This window comes from Saccostrea cucullata, unplaced genomic scaffold, assembly GCF_032062105.1.
Source record: "Saccostrea cucullata isolate Sc308-1 unplaced genomic scaffold, CSIRO_AGI_Scuc_v1 ctg1872, whole genome shotgun sequence".
In the NCBI taxonomy this organism is placed as follows: Eukaryota; Metazoa; Mollusca; class Bivalvia; order Ostreida; family Ostreidae; genus Saccostrea; species Saccostrea cuccullata.
In genome coordinates, this window is record NW_026918550.1 from 115,767 (window position 1) to 141,950 (window position 26,184).

At 32.8% G+C, this 26,184-nt stretch overlaps 1 protein-coding gene and 1 long non-coding RNA gene across 2 annotated transcripts in view; both read right to left on the minus strand.

Moving 5' to 3' along the window:
* Window positions 1-19,213, minus strand: part of LOC134267681 (nephrin-like) — a 128,338-nt gene extending 109,125 nt beyond the window's left edge. The window contains exon 1 of the mRNA XM_062749903.1: window positions 18,962-19,213. The gene's annotated coding sequence lies outside the window, so the exon portion shown is untranslated. The remainder of the gene's footprint in view (window positions 1-18,961) is intronic.
* Window positions 15,349-16,912, minus strand: LOC134267677 (uncharacterized). Its single transcript, XR_009992207.1, has 4 exons — window positions 16,638-16,912; window positions 16,189-16,288; window positions 15,857-15,905; window positions 15,349-15,470 (listed from the first exon to the last, which is right to left on the minus strand). It is a non-coding gene; the product is annotated as an uncharacterized LOC134267677 (long non-coding RNA).
* Window positions 19,214-26,184: the final 6,971 nt, after the last annotated feature.

A 26,184-nucleotide genomic window follows, 5' to 3' on the forward strand; every position in this document is an offset into this window, starting at 1 on the left:
AGATCTACCACTTAAATAAGTTTGGTGTCTTGATCTCTTACCGTTGACTAGATCTAGCTATGAAAACTTCTCATTTTGAGGACAGGATATCACGCGACCGGAAGTGAATTTTTCAAAGATATTTGACGTTACTGTAGTCATTTGCAGTCTAAATAACATATCCAAAAATCATTACAAATACTTTATCAATAAGAAATATTTATGGGAAAGAAAAATACTGAAAATATGCAGTTTTTCTCTTATAACCGGAAGTTGTCGTTTTTGTTCCCGGTCGGACTGATATATTTCGAAACTACAAATAAGATGCTTATAATGTGATGCAAAAAAAGTTTCATAAAAGAAAAGTTGAAATTTTCGATTTCTTTGATCACTTCCTGTGACGACCGGAAGTGACGGCGGACAATCTTAACCCAAATGGGCTCGCCTACTTATCATGATCTATTACTCATATAAGTCTGGTGTCTTCATCTCTTACCGTTTCTGAGATATGACTATGACAAAATATTTCTGAAAAAACAGAAAATCGGACAAATCTGACGACCGGAAGTGAATTTTGAAAAAATGAAAAAAACGCCTGAGCGTATTTTCATTCTCTATCATCCCTGAAAATTTCAAGAAAATCCGTCCAGCCATCTCTGAGAAATCCGTCTTACAAGAAAAGGGGAAAAAAATAATAATAATAACTAGATGTGAAACTCGTTGCAAGCAACGAGAGGTCTTCCGTCCGATTCCAGAAAAAAACGAAACAAAAAATCGAGCTGAAAAAGTAAAAAAAAAGATTTGCACACAAAGGGGATTAAACCCAAGTCGCCAGCATGAAATTCCCACGCACTAAATATTACGCTATCGGGACCTCTACTATAAATCTACTTGTATATATTAACGAAATAGTGCTTCTCTCTTAAAATTATGAAAGCCGGTCACTATTCAAAATTTAGTGCCAAACGCCACGAGTTAATCTTCGCGCTTTTTCTTTGGAATGTTCTATTAAATAGGTGTGATAGCTTCAATGAAATAAAAAAAAAAGAACGTTCTTATAGCCTAAGATTCGAGGTTTAGAGAGTATATTTAACACATTTTAAATATTCCATTTTTTATATATGTATGTAACACTAAAGCTGTAAAAAAGTAATCAATTTTTTTTTCAATTTCCTGTTTATCCCAAAAATGAACTATCCCGATTAGTTAATCGAAAAAGGTTGAAACTTTTCGCCGAAAAACATGGCTCGCCCTACGACGTTTAAGGAATCAGATATCATTTATGCTCAATAACTTGAATCAGGTCTTTTTGTCTTATTTAAATTATTAGTTTAATATGACAAAGTGTGCATAGGAAAAAGAGTGGTTAAGATTTATACTTACAATATTAATTGATATTATTTTTTAGCTCTACTGGTCAGAGACCAGAAGAGCTTATGCTATAGTAATGCGTCCGTCTTCCGTCCGTCTGTCCGTCTGTCTGTCTTTCTGTAAACAATTTTTCAAAATGCTACTCCTCCTACAGTTTTGGTCTAATTTCAATATAACTTTGCACACAAGTAGACTACACTAAGATACATAATTTTGTGTATCGGTTTTTGATTTCGATAAACGGTGTTGCCGTGGTAACTAAAAATAGAAATTTCTGTAAAATTGTTTCAAAATGTTACTCCTCCTAAAGTTTTGGTCTGATTTCAATATAACTTGGCACACAAGTAGACTACACTAAGATACATAATTCTGTGTATCAGTTTTTGATTTCGATAAACGGTGTTGCCATGGTTACTAAAAATAGAAATTTCTGTGAAATTCTTTCAAAATGCTACTCCTCCTACAGTTTTGGTCTGATTTCAATATAACTTGGCACACAAGTAGACTACACTAAGATACATAATTCTGTGTATCGGTTTTTGATTTCGATGAACGGTGTTGCCGTGGTTGCTAAAAATAGAAATTTCTGTGAAATTCTTTCAAAATGCTACTCCTCCTACAGTTTTGGTCTGATTTCAATGTAACTTGGCACACAAGTAGACTACACTAAGATACATAATTCTGTATATCGGTTTTTAATTTTGATAAACAGTGTTGCCGTGGTTACTAAAAATAGAAATTTCTGTGAATTTGTTTCAAAATGCTACTCCTCCTACAGTTTTGGTCTGATTTCAATATAACTTGGCACACAAGTAGTAAACACTTAAGAACATAAGAAGACCTTATCAATGATCATTATTCTATTTATTGCTGTTGTAAAGTTTCAATTCCCAACTGCTTAAGTACTTTTCTCTTCCTTTGCTACTAGTACAAACCAGTAGAGCTTCAGTCTCGACAGAGACTTCTGGTTTGAGAAAGTATTACTTATTAGCATGATTTAAGATTTGTTTTGCTGTGATGCACAAAGATATTAGGTATCGAATTTCATCTGCACATTTTATCTTTTCTTTTGCTACTTTGAAAACCAGCCAAAACCAATTATAGAAGACGTTAGTTTGACACAGACGTGACAATCCAGGTATTCCTTTACATTTGATTTATTCTTATGTTACTTTCGTTCAAACAAACGCTCGGCTGCCTCCGTAAACCCTTATTGCGAAATGTCGGCCTTGACTGAGACAGCCGCCATTTTGGACCCACTTCAGATTTTCAAATGCTAATATCTAGAGTTTAGATCGATCAATATTCAAACAAATTATATAGTAAGCATTATAAGGAAGGTTTCTATTATCATACCAAAGATAAATGAAAAATATTGAAAAACAAAAAAGTTAGAAAATACAATTTTTTTAAATTTGCATCTCGCAACGACCGGAAGTACTGACGACGCACGAAAAGGTGATTCTGTAAACCAGAAACCCACGAACTATTGTCTCCAATAAGTCTCCAATTCATATCCTTAGCCATTTTCGAAAAAAAGGGGCGACAAAATTGCACTTTAAAATCAGGAAATTGTCCATAACTTGGCACCAGAAGCGAATTTTTCAAATTTCTTTTCGGATGTTACAACTTCATATTATGACACATAATTTGTGAAAGTTTCATGAAAAACTGCTGAATAGTTTTCGAGAAATCGCCTGCACAAAATTTTGTCAAAAAAAAGAATAATAATAATAAGAACTAGATGAAACTCGTTGCGAGCAACGAGAGGTCTTCCGTCCGATTCCGGAAAGAAAACGTAAAATCGAGCTGAAAAGTAAAAAAAAAAAAGAAGAGGATTTGCACACAAGGGGGATTGAACCAAAGTCGCCACATGAAATTCCAACGCACTAAATATTACGCTATCGGGACCTCTACTCTAAATCTACTTGTATATATCAACGAAACAGTGCTTCTCTCTTAAAATTATGAAAGGCGGGTCACTATTCAAATTTTAGCGCCAAACGCAACGAGTTAATCTTCGCCCCTTTTCTTTGGAATGTTCTATCAAATAGGTGTGATAGCTTCAATGAAATTTAAAAAAAAGAACGTTCTTATAGCCTAAGATTCGAAGTTCAGAAAGTATGTTTAACACTTTTTACAATGTCCATATTGTACTTATGCATGTAACACTAAAGCGGTGAAACGGATGTGATTTTTTTTTCAATTTCTGTTTATCCTCAAAGTGAACTATCCCGAATAGTTCATCGAAAAAGGTTGAAAAGTTTCACCAGAAAACATGGCTCGCCCTACGACAGTCAGGTATCCGATATCATTTATGTTCAATAACTTGAATCAGGTCTTTGAGACAAGAATGCTAACATAAACTCCATGAAGCGATCTTAAAAAAAAATCGTTTTATTATTTTTGTCTAATTTATTAGTTTAAAATGACACAAGTGTGCATAGGAAAAACAGTGGTTAATATTTATACTGACAAAATTAATTGCTATTCTTGTTTGAGAAAGTATTACTTATGAGTATAAGATCTGTTTTTCCGTGATGCACAAAATATATTAGGTATCAAATTTCATTTGAACATTTAGTCTTTTCTTTTTTTACTTTGAAAACCAGCCAAAACCAATTATAGAAGACGTTAGTTTGACACAGAATTGCCAAGTAACTACGACGTGACAATCCAAGTAGTCTTTTACATTTCATTTATCTTTATGTTAATTTCATTAAAGCAAACGCTCGGCTGACTCCGTAGACCCCTATTGCGAAATGTTGGCGTTGACTGAGACAGCCGCCATTTTGAAGCCGCTTCAGATTTTTGAATGCTAATATCTAGAGTTTAGATTTACCAACATTCAAACAAATTATATAGTAAGCATTATAAGGAGTGTTTCTATTAAAATACCAAAAATAAATGAAAAATACTGAAAACCAAAAAAGTTAGAAAATATGATTTTTTTTAATTTGCACCTCGTAACGACCGGAAGTACTGACGATGCACGAAAAGGCGATTTTGCAAACCAGAAAGTCATGATCTATCATCTCTAATAAGTCTCCATATCATATCCTTAGCCATTTTCGACAAAAAGGGGCGACAAAATCGCATTTTAAAATCAGGAAATTGTCCATAACCTGGCACCAGAAGCGATTTTTCCAAATTTCTCTTCGGATGTAACAACTTCATATAATGACACATTTTTTGTGAAACTTTCATGAAAAACCGCTGAATAGTTTTCGAGAAATCGCCTGCACAAAATTTTGTCAAAAAAAGAATAATAATAATAAATAAGAAACAATAGAATCACTATAAGGTCTTCCGTGAAGACGGAAGACCTTAACTAGATATAAAACTCGTTGCGAGCAACGAGAGGTCTTCCGTCCGATTCCGGAAAGAAGACGTAAAATCAAGCTGAAAAAGTAAAAAAAGATTTGCACACAAGGAGGATTAAACCCAAGTCGCTAGCATGAAATTCCAACGCACTAAATATTACGCTATCGGGACCTCAACTCTAAATCTACTTGTATATATTAACGAATATGCTTCTCTCTTAAAATTATGAAAGGCAGGTCACTATTCAAAATTTAGCGCCAAACGCCACGAGTTAATCTTCGCGCGTTTTCTTTGGAATGTTCTATTAAATAGGTGTGATAGCTTCAATGAAATTAAAAAAAAAGAACGTTCTTATAGCCTAAGATTCCAGATTTAGAAAGTATATTTAACACATTTTAAAAATTCCATATTGTATATATGCATGTAACACTAAAGCGGTGAAACGGTTATGATTTTTTTTTCAATTTCCTGTTTATCCCTAAACTGAACTATCCCAATTAGTTAATTGAAAAAGGTTGAAACGTTTCGCCGAAAAACATGGCTCGCCCTTTGATGGTCAAGGAATCAGAAATGATTTATGCTCAATAACTTGAATCAGGTCTTTGAAACAAGAATGCTAAAATAAACTCCATGAAGCGATCTTTAAATAGATCGTTTTCTTATTTTTGTCTTATTTATAGTTTAATATGACACAAGTGTGCATAGGAAAAACAGTGGTGAAGATTTATACTGACAATATTAATTGATATTCTTTTTTGGGAAAGTATTACTTATAAGTTTTTCCATGATGCACAAAAGATATTAGGTATCAAATTTCATTTGCACATTGTGCGCAATCGTCTTTTGTTTTTCTACTTTGAAAACCAGCCAAAACCAATTATAGAAGTCGTTAGTTTGACACAGAACTGCAACGAAACTACGACGTGACAATCCAAGTATTCCTTTACGTTTCATTTATTCTTATGTTACTTTCGTTGAAGCAAACGCTCGGCTGCCTCCGTAAACCACTATTGCGAAATGTCGGCGTTGACAGAGACAGCAGCCATGCATTTTGGACCCGCTTCAGATTTTTGAATGCTAATATCTAGACTTTAGATATATTAACATTCAAACAAATTTAATAGTAAGCATTATACAGAGGGCTTCTACTACCATACCAAATATAAATGAAAAATACTGAAAAACAAAAAAGTTAGAAAATACGATTTTTTTAAGTTTGCAATTCGTAACAACCGGAAGTACTGACGATGCACGAAAAGGCAATTCTGCAAACCACAAAGTCATGATCTATCATCTCCAATAAGTCTCCAGTTCATATCCTTAGCCATTTTCGATAAAAAGGGGCGACAAAATCGCATTTTAAAATCAGGAAATTGTCCATAACTTGGCACCAGAAGCGAATTTTCCAAATTTCTCTTCGGATGTAACAACTTCATATAATGACACATATTTTGTGAAAGTTTCATGAAAAACCGCTGAATAGTTTTCGAAAAATCGCCTGCACAAAATTTTGTCAAAAAAAAGAATAATAATAATAATAAGAAACAGTAGAATCACTATAAGGTCTTCCGTGAAAACGGAAGACCTTAACTAGAAAAGAAACTCGTTGCGAGCAACGAGAGGTCTTCCGTCCGATTCAGAAAAAAACCAGAAGTCTCTGTCGAGACTGAAGCTCTACTGGTTTGTACTTATAGCAAAGGAAGAGGAAAGTACTTAAGCAGTTGGGAATTGAAAATTTGCACAGGCAAAAAAGAGAATAATGATCCTTGAATAAGTCTCTTTATGTTCTTAGTGTAGTCTACTTGCAAGCCACATTATATTATAATCAGACTAAAACTGTATTTGAAGTAGCAAATTTGAGAGTAACAGAAATTGCTATCTTTATTAACCAAGGTAATAATGTTCATTGAAGTCAAAAACGGATATAAAGAATTATGTACCTTAGTGTAGTCTACTTGAGTGCCAAGTTATATTGAAATCATACCAAAACTGTAGGAGGAATAGCATTTTGAAAGAATTTCACAGAAATTTCTATTTTTGGTAACAACGGCAACACCGTTCGTCGAAATCAAAAACCGATACACAGAATTATGTATCTTAGTGTAGTCTACTTGTGTGCCAAGTTATATTGAAGTCAGACCAAAACTGTAGGAGGAGTAGCATTTTGAAAGAATTTCACAGAAATTTCTATTTTTAGTAACAACGCCAACATCGTTCGTTGAAATCAAAAACCGATACACAGAATTATGTACCTTAGTGTAGTCTACTTGTGTGCCAAATTATATTGAAGTCAGACCAAAACTGTAGGAGGAGTAGCATTTTGAAAGAATTTCACAGAAATTTCTATTTTTAGTAACAACGCCAACACCGTTCGTCGAAATCAAAAACCGATACAAAGAATTATGTATCTTAGTGTAATCTACTTATGTGCCAAGTTATATTGAAATCAGATCAAAACTGTAGGAGGAGTAGCATTTTGAAAAATTGTTTACAGACAGACAGACAGCTAGACAGACAGACGGACGGATGCCGGACGCATTACTATCGCATAAGCTCTTCTGGTCTCTGACCAGTAGAGCTAAAAAACCGTAAAATCAAACTGAAAAAGTGATTTTAAAAATCTGAAACACGGGGGATTGAACCCGGGTCGCCAGTGTGAAAATCCATTGCGGTACCCATTACACCTTTGGAAACCCGCTTCAAATTTAACATTCGAATATCGCGAGATTGCTTTTTTTTATTCCAACATACATTACATCTTTTTAAAAATTCAGTTTGGAATTGTAAAATGACAGCTGCCAGCTTGCCAAACTTTTGTCAAGATGATCACATCTGAATTTGTAACTTGAATTTTAACAGTAATTTTTACGATAGATAATCTATTTATGATGAACAGATGATACAGTTTTCTTTCCTTTTTCCGATATGTATTCAACTTTTTATCCCATGCAACTCCATATACAGGCATGCCAATGTTATATATTTCTGCACTATTGTCGCCATTTGTCTACTACTAAGTCTGGTCATGATGCATTATTTGTGCCAAACGTCACAAGTAGTTCTTAACGCTATTCCTTTGAAATGTTTGATTTATTTAATGGATGTGATAGCTTCAATGAAAATTAGAAATGTAAGTTCTTACAAATATAATTTCGTATACGGCCAAGTAACAATAAACTGTGAATTCGGTAAGATTTTCCACGAATTCTGTATCCTGTTTACCCCCAAAGTGGAGGTGAGTTACACATTCATGAAAAGACTGGAATGTTTCACTGAAAAAAAAATCACTCATCCTCCGACGGTCAAGGAATCTGATACTATTTATGTCAATAACTTGCATTTATTACAAGAATATTCATATAACCTTTAATAAACAATCTTTTAAAAAATGTTTTTCTTATTTTTGTCTTTTCTATTCAGTTAATATGTCACAAGCCTGCGTAAAGAAAAATAAACAGAACTTGAGAAGTCAAGTCATACTTCAGAAACATAGTGAATATTAAGTAAGGCAAGTTTCTTGAAAAGTATTATAACCATGGTTTAGGATAAGTTTTCCCTGGTGCAAAATAAAAGACTGAAGTCATCGTATTTCCATTTGTAGACATGTTGTATTCTACAATGAGATGCAAAAGCGATTTCAATAGAAGTTTGAGGAAACCTCATGTTAAAAGTATACTCAATGCAACGTAATTGCGATGTAGCAATCAAAAGAATCCTTTACATTTCATAAATCTTTTTGGTAGAAGTTTTGTTCATCTAAACGCTCAGCTGACCTTCTAGAACCCGACTTGCTTAATGGCGGAGTTTACCGAGACCGCCGCCATCTTGGACATGCTTCAGATTTTTAAATGCGAATATCTAGTGTGCGGATTGATCAATTCTTAAATAAATTATATATTTGGCCTTTCCAGTAGGGTCTTGATTACCATTAATTATATCCAAGAAAAATATTGAAAAACAAAAAAAGTTGAAAAAGTGTACATTTTGAATTCACTTCCTGTAGCGACCGGAAGTACTTACGATGCAAACGAAGTCAAAATTGCACATCTATAACTCATGGTCTATCATCTCTAACAAGTCTCCAGTTAATATCTTTAGCCGTTTTCGAGAACACTCGAAGACAAAATTGCATTTTAAAATCAGGAAATTGCCCATAACTTGGCACTGGTACCGAATTTTCCAACAAACGGAATTTTATATAAAATTCATATAATGACCTATAATTCCTGAAATTTTCATTGAAATCCACCGAATAGTTAATGAGAAATCGCCTGCACAAAATTTTGTCTAAAAAAAAGAATAATAATAATAATAATAATAATAAGAAACAATAGAATCACTATAAGGTCTTCCGTGAAGACGGAAGACCTTAATAATAAGAAACAGTAGAATCACTATAAGGTCTTCCGTGAAGACGGAAGACCTTAATAAAAAGAAACAGTAGAATCACTATAAGGTCTTCCGTAAGAAACGGAAGACCTTAATAATAAGAAACAGTAGAATCACTATAAGGTCTTCCGTGAAGACGGAAGACCTTAATAATAATAATAATAGAAACTTCAATATTTACAATTTAAAAATAAAATATAATGTGTAAAGTTTATGGAAAATAGTATATCAATAATATTTGTATCATCTGATCATATGTTTTACATATCATATTTTATACATGCTACAAATTCATTCAGTAAATGATATGTGTAACACAAAGGACAAATTTGGTAACTCCATGGATGTCAAAATGATGAAACATTTTCATTATTAGTATACTCTTGTAGTTATTCTTGCTTCAGCAGTAGAGTAGAGAGAATTATTTATTTTGAGTAAATTGAAATATCAAAATTTCTTATGAAATATATCTTTACCCCTTTTTAACCCTATGATACTTAACTATGGTAACATTATAGACAAATTCAGTTACACAAGAGACACGACAAGCATGTAAGATAGAAAAATGAAATAAAAATACCACGTATGAAGTCGTAATTGTGTTCAATATATTAAAGAAAACAATTGTGGGGAGATGGTACAATTTGAGTTACATTAAATATAATGAAGTCCTTAAAAATGAGATGGTTAAAGTAGTAACTCCAGGGAAGTATAGGAACACAAGGGAATAAAATAAAAATCCAGGATTTTATGATATATGACATTTTTTACTCTGAAACCTGTTGATTCTATGTTATGTTCTCTCGATGAAGATATTGGAAGGACGAAACATTTCAAAAGTTGCAAAAAAGAGACAGACAAGTGAAAGATCAAAGGAATCCAGACACCTTCAAAGTAACGTCAGATATAGAACATTTGACTATTCTAGCATGGAATGAGTATACATGAAATACGATAGTTACGAATTTTTCATCACTATCAAAAGCGATATCTAAAGATTATATTTCAGAGGAACAATGCATCTGTCACCAATCATGAATTTTTGTTTAAATATAGATGAAGATACTCTTCGTGCAGATTTGTCTAATTGATTTTCTCCATAAAGGTTGGAAATTGTTTGTAAACCTTACACTATAGAAGTATTTTAAAACTTTTGGAATGAAGTCAGAGCAGCTGAAGTAAGAGTTGACATTATAGTAGAGGCAGTACTTAATATGGATCTCTATCTTTCCAAGCATATTGTGAAATTTATTTCAAGCAACAAATAGGCATTAGGCAAAGGTATATTCGTGTATATTCTTATGAAGCTGATCAACACTTAACATAAAATCAAATAATTTATATAAAAAAAGGAAGGGCAGACAAAAGAGTACATATGAAGAGAAACCAGAGCAACCAGAGTTCCTGGAAAAAAATGAATAAAAATACTGAAAATACTGAGACCCTGGAAAAGAAACCAGATAAAAATGCTGAAACACTGGAAAAGAGATAATCAGAACTTCAGGTATGATCAAAGCAGTGATAAAAATAAAAACAAGAGGCCCATGGGTCACATGGCTCACCTAAGAAACTTTGAACATTCTGTTCTTTACCAGATTTCCCCCTTGTAATACATATTGTGACCCAACCCTACCCGATTGATCCTTATTTAGAAAATTTGAAATCTACACTACCATAGGATGCTTTGATTCAACATTGTAAAACTTTGATTCCCCATTGTGGCCCCATCCTACCCCCGGGGGTCACGATTAGAACAATTTAGAATCTACACTATCCCAGGATGCTTCCACATAAGTTTCTGCTTTTCTGGCCCAGTGGTTCTTGAGAAGAAGATTTTTCCTATATATTTCTATGTAAAAATTTGATTCCCCATTGTGGCCGCGCCATATCCCCGGGGGTCATGATTTTAACAATTTAGAACCTGCTCTACCTAAGTATGCTCCCACATAAGTTTCAGCTTTTCTGGCCCAGTGGTTCTTGAGAAGAAGATTTTTTAAGATTTTCCTATATATTTCTATGTAAAACTTTGATTCCCCATTGTGGCCGCGCCCTATCCCCAGGGGTCATGATTTTTACAATTTAGAATCTACACTTATGACCCCAGGATGCTTCCACATAAGTTTCAGCTTTTCTGGCCCAGTGGTTCTTGAGAAGAAGATTTTTTAATGACCCCACCCTATTTTTGCCTTTTCTTGATTATCTCCCCTTGTGAAAGGACTTGGCCCTTAATTTTCATAATTTAAATTCCCCTTCACCCAAGGATGCTTTGTACTAAGTTTGGTCAAAATTGGCCCAGTGGTTCTTGAGAAGTCGAAAATGTGAAAAGTTTACAGACGAACAGACGGACAGACAGCTAGACAAACGACGGACAAAATGTGATCAGAAAAGCTCACTTGAGCCTTTGGCTCAGGTGAGCTAAAAAAACTAAATTTGACCAAAAAATGTAAAAGATGAATATCAGTACAACATATAGGTGATGTTTTGGTTATAATTCGTCCTCCACATCCTGTAGGTAGGAATTATTAAATAGATAACCCAGTGTAGAAGGAGGCTGTATGTAAAACAAAACAAATGAAATGAGATGTCCTTTGTGTTACCTTTTGTCTTTGGTGTTACAACTTTTTTTTGGACATACAAATACTTGTACATGCACCAATCAATGATTCTAGGTCCTATGATAGTAATCCTGCATTATTCATGCATAACTTATTTTTATTTTTTGTTGATGTTTACATATCTTTATAATTGGACAATATGTCTATATTGTTACTTTTTAATCATTGGCGTTACTAGTCAGACTCCAAATGTAAAAAGACATGAAATCCCAAGCAATTTTTTTCTTAAAATCATATACTTTCATTTACATCTATTAGATAATGCCATTGTTGAGCTTTTTGCGGGGGAAGGGGAACAAATTTATTATTTATTCTTAAGGTTTGAACAAAATGTCTTTTGTGTTACTTTTATGTCCTTTGTGTTATGAAAATGTCCTTGGTGTTACTCAACCATTTTTTCTGAATTTATATTCTAAATCTTTCCACAATTTTATCAAAACTTGCTACACAACCCTGCTGTCTTCTAATACGAAGTATATTTGTAAAGCCAGTGTTTCATGCTGAGGTAAAATGATATATGCTTAAGGTTTATATGTAAGAATAACCAAATTTTATAATTTCAACAACTTTCAGCTTCATGTCATCTTAAGGGGGCTCTCTACAACGTCACAACATGGCGTACTTCCGTAAAAACGCCATTTTGATCCCAAATGATCAGATTCAAATTCACTAAACACAGATAAATCACTGAGTATAACACAACATGCGATATTGTGGATGGAATGTACATTATCAATTAATACAGTGTATGCCCAATACGTATCCTTTCTTTAAAAATGAATTGTTTGTCAATTTATTCAATTTCTACTTATTTAATTATTAACTAAAACATTTACAAACTTATTAGAATAAGATTTTTAGATGAGAAAAAAATTATATAAAACATGGCTTGTCCATATGCTAATTCACCATTACGTGTCAAAACGCCATACACACAGAAATTTATTTCTCCAATAAGCATATATGCTTTTCAGCAAAATATTTCCCCCCAAAAATGCAAATTGATAAGATAAGACATATGTATTATCTTCCCATCGACTAGAGGATACTCTGTTCTCGATTTGTATACACCCGAATGAATGGTTATACCCGGTGAAATTTGGCATGACCCAAACGTTTGATCACCATTGATTGTCAGCTGTTTACAAGTATGGGAAACGTGCAGCTTTTAGACGAAGTGTGCATTTGGTTATAGGAATTTCTTTTACCGCTTTTGGCCATTTACCATCTTAACTTGTTTTGTTATATATAGCACTGAATAACACATGCAAGTTGGATAAAAACGGTAAGTATAAATCTACCTTTCTCAATACCATGAATTCACTAAATACATGTCTTTGTCATTGACTGGAAACGCGATGATTTTCGCTTAAACTCATTGAAAAACAATACATGTACAATACGAACTTCTTTCAATGTCCTTGCGTGACATTTGTTTAATACTTGTGCAAGTAGAGTTTATTTGAAGTTTATATAAAAAAAACAGTACCAAGATATTTGAGTCCACTCTTAAAGCGGATCTCTCACACCTGAATTTTTGTGATGTTTATAAATTTTTGACAGTTTTTCAATTTTTTTCAATTTCTTTTTTTCATTGTTTTTACCCTTTGATATTATATATCTTTTCAGATATTGAAGAGGATCCAACCAGCTATTCTCAAGAAAATGCTGTTTAAGTTTTTTCTTTTGTCTATTTTTGTAAATTTAAATAAAAATTATGTTGATTTTATTTTTATCTTTGTTGATTATTATTTCAATATTTTATAACACTAAACTTTGAAGAGAAATTTAAAGCACTGGGCTTTTAAAAATATAGATAGGAGGGATTTTAACAAAATAAATAAAATATTTCAAATATTTCTAAAAAATAAATTGAAGTACTTTGGAACCTTATTTTATCGGATATGGGGCCTATTATTAGAAACAAATGCATGCAACAAAAGTCAGTTATACTTTATAGGTGTAGAGAGCCCCCTTAAATTTCTCTCTCAAGAACCCTAAGTTTGTTTTGATAGAATATTTTTGATCAGGATGTTTAGATTATGATTCTAGAAACCTTAAGTTTGCATAAGTTATTATTTTATTGCGATTTCTAAGTAAGTAACACCATGGACATTTATTGTTGGATGCATGTACTTATAGTGGATTTTATAGTAAATGTTGATTGAATTCTTAGTGTTTATACATTATTTACACATCACTGATGTTTCAATACTAACATAAAACTTAAAAGTATTCAGTTTTCAGGATTTATTTTCTCTGAATTCTGTTGATGGAATCTGGACAAAATTTGAGAATGACCCACATAATCAATAGAGCCCCGCCCTAACACCAGAACCCCTGACCCCAAATCTGAAAGAGGCACTCTTGCTCATCATAACTATGTACTTCATTTGTTTATTTGATACCCAGGAGCAGAGAAGAAAATTTTCAAAGAATTAATGCATTTTCACTATATAATCAATAGAGCCCCACCCTAGCATTACCCCTGCGAGGTGAAATTCATAATTTCAGGAACTTTTATGAATCGTTCATGAACATTCATGATGTGTTCATGAACGGTTCATGACTGGTTCATAAAGATGGTTCATGAACTTTATTCATGAATATATTCATAAAATGTAGTTCATGAACAAATGATGAATTTATATGAATATTGGTAATTTTCATTTTAAAGACAGAAAAAATGTAGAGTTCAAGGTATTATGAATGTTCATGGATTTTCATGAAGACTAAAATAATTGACAAAAATGATTGACAGAAAACACTCATTACTCTCATAATGCAACTTTTGCATGCAGATGCAATTGTTGAACAAGCCCCTGGCATAATTTATATTTAATAACATTCTTTCACCAACTATCTGAAAAAATAAATCATGAAATCTCTAAACATTTCGTGTTTTTCTTTAATTTTAATTAAACAAACACTGCATCACCACTGACAGCATTTTTTTCAAATTGATTATTTATGTTTCTTCATAATTTAAATTAAACAGTTATATTCATCATAATGTGCTTTAAATAATGTCATTTTTCATCACACAACTTTTTTCGACCGAATTTTCTCCAACATCAAACTTTAAGCAAGTTGCAAAATAAAAAATTCACAGTTTCTTTTACAATGTTTTTTGAGACAAATATAAAGCATATACCACTCAGATGTACAATATAAGCACACTTTTTAAAATGTATGTATTCTCAATGAAACTGCAAAGTATTTTACATCAAAGGTTATTAACAGATATATCCAAGAAAAAATAAGATTACTGGGGGATCACCTTGGTTAAATTAATGATAATCAAGTTATGATATACATGTAATGCAGTAAACTAAAGTATGCATTTTTTTTTAAATAAGAGGTTAGATTCATTAAATGACATTGGCCAAGGATTGGGAGAGGTCATTGAAACCTCAACAGGATATACATTTACAATAAAGTGCCAGTGGCCCATGTACATTTACTGTACAAAATTAGTGACTAGAGTGACAAACACATGTATTAAATGCAAAAATATATGTAGTACACAACTACATTTATTTGATACAAAGATCCCATAAAAATGAACAGTTGCTATTTTCCACCAATGTACATGCCAAAGATCCCAATTATGGAAGATACAAAACTTCTGACATGTTGCTAGAATCACATCCTCACAGATATCCCATGAAATTTGCAATAGAGGGTTGACAGATATTTGGCATCACCAACGGATTCACTTTTAGTACGAAGGCTCAGCAAGTTCGATGTTGATCATTCAAACAGACACTTCAAACTTCCCTTGCACAATTTCTGAAAGAGGAGATGACCATTTAAGATGTATCATTATTGATATCAGTATAAATATATGACAAATAATAAACTAAAGCTCTACAAACAATTGTTCTTTTCTACCTGGCAGATCAGTTTACTGTAGAATATGAATTCACTGTCTTGCAATTTTTTGTTCAAATTAGGATTAATTCTGATATTAAAATGTAAAAATGTGAAAAGTTTATAGACAACAGACAAACACAAGACTGTGACACTGATCAAAAAACTCACTTAGGCCTTAAAATGGCTCAGGTGAGCTTAAATGAAAAGGCTAGAGCTGAAGCTCAATGACTGACTAACATTGAAAAAAATTAATTTCAATTCATGTGATTTTATTGATTAATAAAATAATGAAGAAATCTTACCATTTTTTTTATACAGTTCTTGTCCTAACTCTTGTGAGCATCCGGATTCCTGTAAAATGCATGTATACTTCATAGAAGATGATATCTTTGATTAAATTTGATCCAAAATAATTATACATACCCATGCTGTTAGCATGTTTAGATTACCTTTCAGAATTCATTGTTAAAAATAATAAGGATATGGAAATTAGGCATGTTAAGAATATAAATCTTTAAATGTTGTTTACTTGGCATAGTTGCAATATTTATTTTAATCTTATGCTTAAAGACATAGATTAATAAAATCAAAGTTAGTTTATTTGTTTTGAATGATAATTTGAGCTGGTTCTCACCATATTCACAAGCCTAGTGACTGATTGGTTAAGCATCTACATGTATATGCACTTTTATCAAAGGCCAGGGCTGTGAAAATCATCTCAGGCAATGCAGCAACTATTAAAACAATCGAAACATGCAAGATAAGAGCTGAAAATGGTCATGAACATGCATTACAAAATATATAATTAATTACATGTACATCATACTCTGTAAATGTTATCTTGAACAAAGGAAGGTACAGGTAAAATTCTTTACATCAGTTTGATTCCAAGCAAGGAAATTCGGGTTAAAATCAATGACCTTAATGATATGTATAGATTTGTTAAATAATGATTACAGAAATAGTGCTTGTCCTAACGATTTCACCGTCGGGCATTTTATGTATGGTGCCCGGATTAATCAAAAGTAGCAGAAACATTCTTCGTTCGAGGACACATAAAATACTGTACAATATTGTACCTACCGGTCTTAAAAATGTCGTCATCTTCTTCCATCCCAAGCTGACCATGATCCCCCTGTTCGTGACACTCATTCCAACTTTCCTACTGTGGAACATCAACATGGTATTCGATATTTTTGAATTTCGGTGTTGTTAAAATTAATTGTTCATCGAGCCCGACTTCGATCCCGATGTTATTGTAATATTAGTCCAATTTAATTGATGACGTAAAAAGTTCGAATTCTTCATTGATAAAACTTGTTTTGATATAAAAAAAATTGTATTTTCAGTGAAAAATTATTCAGATAGTGTTTGTTATTTTTTTAAAAAGAAATCTTGGAAATTCGAAACTAACGTATTTCTTAGCTCTACCGTACATTTTTGAAAAGGCGCAAACTTGAAAACGCGCAAGACGTTGGAAGTGGGAATTTGGAGAGTGGAAGGATCGGTATTTGTGATCTATAATATTTGCATAGTCACTGATCTTTGTCAACTTTTAAAGAAAATAACAGAATATGAAGAAGGAAGACTATATAGGATTGATCTACTTCATAACTGGTGAGTGACAAAAAATGGAGGCAATCACTGAGTCAGAAATCTTTCTGTAAATGTTACTGTCTATTTGTAAAATTAATAAATATGTCTTTTTTTTAAAATGAAAGTTTTGTCTAACTTTGCTTCGAGTTTGGATCCAACCATATAACATACATTAATTATAGACTGAGACTCGAAACATTCATAGGCCTGATTGATCTACAAAATGGCGGTAGAAAATAGGCTTAAATTCCATTCAGAATGTTTTAATTTGGAAGTGCCTCTGATGCAAAATTAAAATGCAAGAAAATACACAAAAAAGTCTTATGTTTTACAATCATGGGTAATTTCAGAAAATCTTTCTTTTTGAAGGAAAAAGAGAAGCAGTTCACAAATGTTGATGAGCAGAAGACAAGAAACTCTGGCTGCAAAAAAAAATCTGAGCTCTTGAAAAAGAAAGAAAAAAAGAATTGAAAATATGAATGATATTCAATCAAAGGATCCAAATGATGAAATTCTGGAAATTCCACATGGAGAGACAATAAGGATTTTTGAATTGACCATCTCTGCTATAAGAACTGCTTGAAAGCTGTTACCCTGGTGCTGAACAAACTTTTTTCCTAGACTGGAATTAAAAATTGTTCAATTTCTGGCATTAAAACACAATTTGAAATATGCTGAGGAAGGACCCCCCTCTCCTTTTGACCAAGTAAGGTTAAACATTCTGCAAGGAGTTGCATTTGAATTGAAATTTTTTATACTTTTACCAGGAATGAACTACATTACTCATTTACTATGGTTTAATGTGTCAGAATTGTCTATTTTAAGTTTTTTGACAAAGATTTTGTTGCCATGGTTGGAAAACAAACAACATTTCTGTGAAATCTTTCAAGATGCTGTATTATAAATCATCTACTGTTACTTTTTTAGCATGACTTCATGCATTTTCACGAATAAACATGAATAATAATATTGGATTTTTTGTTTACAAATAAGCAAGAATATTCATGAATGCTAATGGTTCATGAATTTTATTCATTCATGAACATTCCTGAAAAAATTCATCAGATTATTCATGAATAGTTCATGAAGATGCAATGAACTTGTTATTGGACATTCTTGAAATGATGAATCTTCATGAATATGACTGTTCATGAATTATTCATGAAAAAAAATATTCATGAATATTCATCAATTTTCTTTCATGAATAAAAATTCATGATTTGAAAATGTCCAATAATAAGTTCATAGGATCTTCATGAACATTTCATGAAGATTTCATGAATAAAATTCATGAAAAATTCAAGGAAATTCATGAATTATTCATGATCGTCTCGCAGGGGTAGAACCCCTGACCCTGGGGCCATGAATTTCGGTAGAGGACCCAATTTTGGTAGAGGACTCAATGCTGATTACAACCATATCAACAGTTTGACTGCTTGATGTACAAGAGTAAAAAAGAAGATTTTTAAAGATTGTACTAATTTTAGTGGTTTTGGCCCCACCCCCAAGGCCCAAGGGGGGCAGGGACCATGGAATTCATAATTTTTGTTTCCCTTCACCCATAGATGCTGTATGCCAAAATTGGTTGAAATTGGTTCAGTGGTTTCAGAGAAGAAGCTGAAAATGTTCAAATGTTAGCACACGACGCATGACGACAGACGAAAACGGATAGCAATAGGTCACCTGAGTATACTCAGGTGACCTAAAAATGAATCTATCATAAACTACAGAGTAGACTTAAACAGAGTTATCACTTTGCATACTACCTTAATATTTCACAGTCAAAAACTTAAAACAAATAAAATTCTTACTTATAATATTCAGTCTGATAATATTACTAGATTGATTTCCTCCAAATGCTGGTCTACAGGAAACTTCCTGATTATGCCATGATCGTTCAGGAATAACAGAAATAAGAAACGTTGTGTCATTCTCGCATTGTACTTTTTCTATAATACAAAATTTTTTCCCACAATTTGATTTATCAAATGAGCAACTTTTTCCTGGTGCATATCGAAACTGAACTGCAGCTGGTATGTTGGAAAAGGTACACTGAAATGTCACCGTCTGATTTACTATGATCTTCGGTGGTGAATAGATAGAAATGGTTATCTCTCCTGGAAGAAAAACAAACAAATTTGCTTAAAACAAAATTTGCAGACATTTACCTATTGAAATCACAAAATTTTACCAAAAGCAATACTTGTAACTTAATTGAATTGCAAAACATACAATTTTTAACACTGTATATAACCCTTCCACAAGACTAACTAAAGTCTAAGCATTTTGATAACATAAACAATTTTTTCAACACAGATGAAAAATTCATTAGTTTACTGACCTTGACACTATAATAATATTCCAAATTATTTTGTGATAAATATTCTGATTGTACACATAGCTACTCTCTCTCTTTCTCTCTCTCTCTGCATTTCCACTACTTAATCACTAGAACCCCTGACCCAAGAGCCTTAAAATTCATAATTTAGGAAAGGGCACCTTTCCTCATAATAATAAGTTGCATATATAGTTTATTGGCTTAATACTCAAGAGCAGAGGATAAGATTTTCAAAGAAATATTGCATTTCCCTATATAATCATTAGAGCTCCGCCCTATTACACCAGAACACCTGACCCAAGGGCCATGAAATTCACAATTTTGGAAGAGGCAGCCTTCCTCATGATAACTATAAAGTGTGTTTGTTTAATACCCAGGAGCAGAGAAGATTTTCAAAGAAGTACAAGTACTGCATTTTAACTATATAATCTTTATAGCCCCACCATAGCACTGGAGCCCCTGAAGCTGGGGCCATGAATTTCACAATTATCGTGGTAGAGGACTCAATGCTTACTACAACATGCACAACAAAAGATGAACACTGACAGACAAAAACGTATAGCAATAGGTTATCTGAGTGACTCACATGTCACCGGAAAATCATTTAATATCCTGAATGGGTTTATAACAGATATTAATCCCATCTTTAAGTACAGGTATTAATATTTCTTGGAATAACTAATTTTAAAAATTGTTACCCAATAATTACACTTGTATTTCTGCAAGATTATAGTTACGTTTACAGATTGTCTGTACAAAAATATTTTCCCATGTATAGTAAAACCTTTTAATATTGTCTGTTTTCTGTCACAAGATGAAACACACCCTTTAAGTTTGGCTTAATGGTGGCTTAAAGGTCCTTAATGGTGGTTTAATGGTTGTCTTTAAGTCACCATTAATTCACCATTAAGCACCTTTAAGTAACATTTACACCACCATTAAGTTACCATTAAGCAATCTCAAAGTCCTTAATGGGTGCTTAAATGTAGCTTAATGGTAGCTTAATGGTGGCTTACAGGTCCTTAATGGTAGCTTTTAGACCACCATTAAGTCACCATTAAGCTACCATTAAGCTAGACTTACAGGTGCTTAATGTCCAAACTCCATTAAGCTACATTAAGCTACCATTAAGCCACCATTAAGCAGTCGATATTACTGTTTTTATGGGTGAAAAATTATTAAGGTCTTCCGTCTTCACGGAAGACCTTATAGTTATTGCTCTGTTTCTTCTTATTATTAAGGTCTTCCGTCTTCACGGAAGACCTTATAGTGATTCTACTGTTTCTTATTATTAAGGTCTTCCGTCTTCACGGAAGACCTTATAGTTATTGCTCTGTTTCTTATTAAGGTCTTCCGTCTTCACGGAAGACCTTATAGTGATTCTATTGTTTCTTATTATTATTATTATTCTTTTTATTATTTTTTTGACTTTTTAATTTTGTGCACGCGATTTCTCGAAAACTACTGGATGAAATGACGTGAAATTTTCAGAAATAATGTGTCGTAACATGAATTTTATATATCCGGGAGATTTTTTGGAAATTCGCTTTCGGTGCCAAGTTACGGACAATTTCCTGAAATTAAAATGACATTTTGTCCGCGATTAAACTCAAAAACAGTAAAAGATATCAACATGAAACTTTCAAGGATTAGGCCATACCAATTTGTAAAATAGTTCTTCGGATTTTCAAAAATAAAAAGTGAGGCGAGCGAGCGAAATTTTTTTATAAATATTATTTTTTATTTTGGGTTTCAAAATTATGAGGCGAGCGAATATAATTAATATTTTATATATTTTAATTAAGTGTGTTTTCAAAGAGCTTGAACCTAAAAAATTAACATAGATATCATTTGCATACCACATAAACTTATCATTCTTAACTTTTTGGAGATTTTTTTTAATAAGTAAAAATGTGTCAAATTTCAAAGACTTTACTTTCATAAATGTAATGTTTTCAAACATCTCCTCTGCTTCCATTTCTATTGCTGTGTATGAAACAACTTTGTACCCATTGTTTTTAACTATAGTACACAGTGTTGTGCAATTAAAAAAATCAAGTACTAGAAAGAAATTAATTGCTGATAAAAGTCAGGGTACTGAGGTCATTCTTTTTAAAGTCAGAGTTTAAATTCTCAATATCAAATTCAGTCATGTTTAAATTTTTATGAAATAAAATTAAAAGGAACTTCAATAAATTATCTTCCTTTTCTCTGATCATTGCACTAGCTCATTTAGAATGAAATTAAATTCATTTTGTTTTCATCTTAAATCATTCAAAAAAGAAATATATTTTATGTGAGTCACAAAACACTTATCTTTCAGTTGATTGAGTGATCGTAAATAATTTAAAGATATTGCTGCATGTATTTACCATAAACGGAGGAACAGAGGAAATTCGGATTAGGAAAAAACGATCGCTTTTGGAAGTAAATAAGTCAGGTAGTTCTGCAAATGGATAAGATTATGGAGATTTATTGACAGTAGGAGTATGTTGTCTGGAAAATATAAACTGGTTGGGAATTTTATAGCCAAAAACGAGTTAAAATACTGGTTGTGCTTTTCATGTATTGCGTGTGTAGTTATATCTTTTACTAGCCCAACGGGCTACCTCCTTGTAGAAAACCACTATCCCGACCCCAAAAAATGTTAGCCCCGGGCGTCAGGGGATGCTAATTGCACACCCCTGGTACCTATGAACAGTTACAGACATGGTGCAAAACTTCACAAACTGCTTCAATCTCACTATAAATCCCGCGCATCTGTCATACATGTGTGTTTGTTGCAAAAAGTCGAGAGAAAAAAATTGTAGTCGGATTTTGTTGGAAGCGCGCGCGGACATTTTTTTTTTAATATTATAATTTGCATTTGTAATAAATAGAAGCGGTGAATCCGACGAACTATATTAGAAATTGGTATGGCCTTAGAGATCGTGATATATACCATCCAGGACGCGACTCTTCGTTCGTCGTCGGTACTTCCTGTCGTTAGGAGAAGCGAATTGAAAAAATCGCATTTTCTAACTTTTTTGTTTTTCAATATTTTTTATTAATTTTTGGAATGATAATAGAGACTCTTTGATTGATGCTTACTATATAAGTTGTTTGGATATTGATTTGTCTGAACTCTAGATATTAACATTTGAAAATCTGAAGCGGGACCAAGATGGCGGCTCTCTCTGTCAACTCCGCCATTTTGCGAGTAGGGGTTTATGGAGGCAGCTGAGCGTTTGATTAAACCATTCTGACATAAGGATACATGAAATGTAAAAAACTACTTCCACTCTCACGTAGTAGTGAAATGGTTGGAGGAGTTACCTCCCGTTACTTGTTTATATTATAATAGATAATCAATGTAAATATTGTAATTAATTGGTCAATTGACAAAAGAATTATACAAGTAATATTGATAAATGATGTTCTGTTAGAAAATAATAATAGTGTTGCCAAAAGAAAGGCAGTCTGTAGTATTTTATCAATATGATATCTGATAACTTATGATCATTGATTAAGTTGAGGTACAAGGGGGCAGTACAGCCAATTGGCTTGTGTCTTCACTTTGGTACAGAAACGAATTAGTGTATCGATCAAATCGAATTGTGCAAAGTTGCCGTAGTCAGTGACTAGTTAAAATATAGCTGTGTGACATTAGCTATAGGTTTGTCATTAGGACAGAGAAGCTCTCACAAAAATAAATACTGTGTAAGTATATTGTAGCTACTTGGCTAGAGTTATATAGGCAACTTGGTAAGCAGTAAGACACCAGGCAGGTGTTAAAGGCTAAATCAAGAGGCACCAGGCAGGTGGCTGTTGACTTATATAGTCAGTTGTATGGTGAGGCAATTGTCATATGGCACCAGGCAGGTGCCGGTATTAACTGAAGATATATAAGTGTACAAAGCACTTAGGTCATTTGATTTTAAGACACAGGCAGGTGTCATATTATTATCTGTAAATATTGCATTCAATCATATCCCCAGTAAAACTCGGTAATCCGAGCACGGACCTACTGACCGCTCAGGTCCGACACGTTACAGTAGTAAGTTGCAATTGAGTGTCAATCTTAAAACTTAATTTCCGTTTCACTGCTTTAGTGTAACTGGGCTAGATACAATATGTAATGTGTATAATGTGTTACATATACTTTCTTAACATCGAAATAAAATAAAGGCGCTAAGAATGTTTTATTTTTAAAATTTAATTGAAGCTATGATACCTATTTAATAGATCAGTCCAAAGAAAAGGCGCGAATATTTACTCGTGGCGTTTGGCGCGAAATTATGAATGCTTTTTATAATTCTTAGACAGGTGAACTGTTGCAAAAGTATACACAAGTATGTTTAGAGCAGTACTCCCAATAGCTTAATGGTTAGCGCGTTGAGGATAAAAATAGTAAAAAAAAAAAAAAGCACATTCACGTTGGCGACATGGGTTCAATCCTCCTTGTGACCAAAATATTGAATCTCTTTTCAGCTCGATTTTTTGGGTTTCTTTTCCTAAAACGGACGGAAGACCTCTCGTTGCTCGCAACGAGATCGTATCTAGTTATTAAGGTCTTCCGTCTTCACGGAAGACCTTATAGCGATTCTATTGTTTCTTATTATTATTATTTTTCTGACCATCTAATTTTGTGCACGCGATTTCTCGAAGACTACTTGGTGGATTTTCACGAAATTCTCAGAAACAATGTGTTGTAATCTGAAGTTATTTTATCCGAGAGATTTTTTGGAAATTCGCTTCCGGTGCCAAGTTACAGACCTTTTCCTGAATTTAAAATGACATTTTGTCTGCGGTTAATCTTAAGAACGGTAAGAGATATCAATGTAAAACTTTCAGGGATTATAGATCGTGATATTCTGATATTCACTATCCAGGACGCGACCTTTCGTTCGTCGTCAGTACTTCCTGTTGTTTCCAGATGAAAATTTAAAAAGTCAGATTTTCTAACTTTTTTGTTTTTCAATATTTTTGAATTATTTCAATAAGTTTAATAGAAATCCTTCTAATTAGGCTTTATATATAATTTGTTTATAAATTGAAACATCCAAACTCTAGATATTAACATTTGAAAATTCGAAGCTTATCCAAAATGGCGTCTGTCTCTGTCAACTCCGACATTTAGCGCGTAGGGGGATATGGAGTCAGCTGAGCGTTTGGTTGAACGAAACTAACACAAGGATAAATGAAATGTAAAAGGGGTACTTTGATTGTCACGTCGTAGTTACGTTGCAATTCTGTTTTAACTAAAGTTTTAGTTCGAGGTCTTATCAAATTTGTTTTATCTGGTTTTCAAAGTAGAAAAAGACGAGACTACATGTACAAACTAGAACTGTCCAATAGGGACAAATACCCCCCGCTGGGTTTTTCAGAGAAGGTGCCAATTCAAAAATACTTTATGGATCTAGAGGTGTTCACAATTTACTTACAAAAATTTGTAGTGAAATATAATTGCTCATCATGATTCTTAATGAATGAAACAAAGGTGCAACCAAATGAAACATCAGTACTAATACATCGTAATTCCACTGTAACATTTTTTTTATTTTTTCATTTTATTTTTTTTTTATTTCTGCATTAAAAAAATATATTGCAATTATGTGTTATGTCACTCTGCAAACTGATTGTTAAAAAAAAAACATAATACAAAATCAAATTAATCTTGATATATCAATTTGAAATGCATTTTGAAAATAAAGAGCTGGTCATCCAGTAATGAAGTGCTTTGACAGACAATAAATTACAATTAAGAGAATAAGAGAAGAGAGATCTTTAATTCTTGTGCCTTATTCCCCGGGGATTAGATAACACACATGCTTGATAAGAGATATGCCTTAACAACTTCCAACACCAAACTCATTAATTTATCTTTAACTGGATGCATGTCCAGTCATTATTCCCAAGAGACAAATGAAATTACATTGTCTTCTGTGCAATGTAAAAACTGTTTTTAACACTTGATGATGTTTCTTTTTTTTTAAGTTTTTATGAGTAGTTTTAAGCTGTAGTATTTTTGAACAGATATTCTATATTCTATATCTCAAACCTTATACATGAGCCCAAAATGAACAAGTCAATTAAAATAAAAAATAAAACCTGTAAAATGCAAAAAAATTAACAAAAAGAGTTGAAAATTCCAGGTGCACACCTTCATCTGGTGAATAATAAGTGTACAAATTTTCAGATTAATCCTTGCAATAGTTTCTGAGAAACGGTCCGGACAAAACCACAAAATAAAAATGAAAAAACACCTGTCAAATTCAAAAAATAATAATCGAATCAAGATGAAAATATCAGGTGCACAACTTCATATGGTGAATAATATGTGTACAAATTTTCAGACATATCCTTCCAATAGTTTCTGAGTAATGGTCCGGACAAAATCTCGTCTACAGACAGACAGAAAGACGGACAGACGGACAGACGGACATGGTGATTCCAGTATACCCCCCTAAACTTCGTTTGCGAGGGGTATAATGAAATACTATATCTACAACCTTTTGTTCTGCATCATGGAACAACAGATCTTGAATCACGATTAATATATATATATGTAAGCATAAGTTTATCAAGAAACAATATATTCAGTGAGTATGAAACGCGGCCACTGTTTTCCCATGCAAACTAATAGAAAAGAATAAAATAAGTAAACCATTTTTTCAAAAGATCGTTTAATGAAGTTTATGTAAACATTTGTTTTCT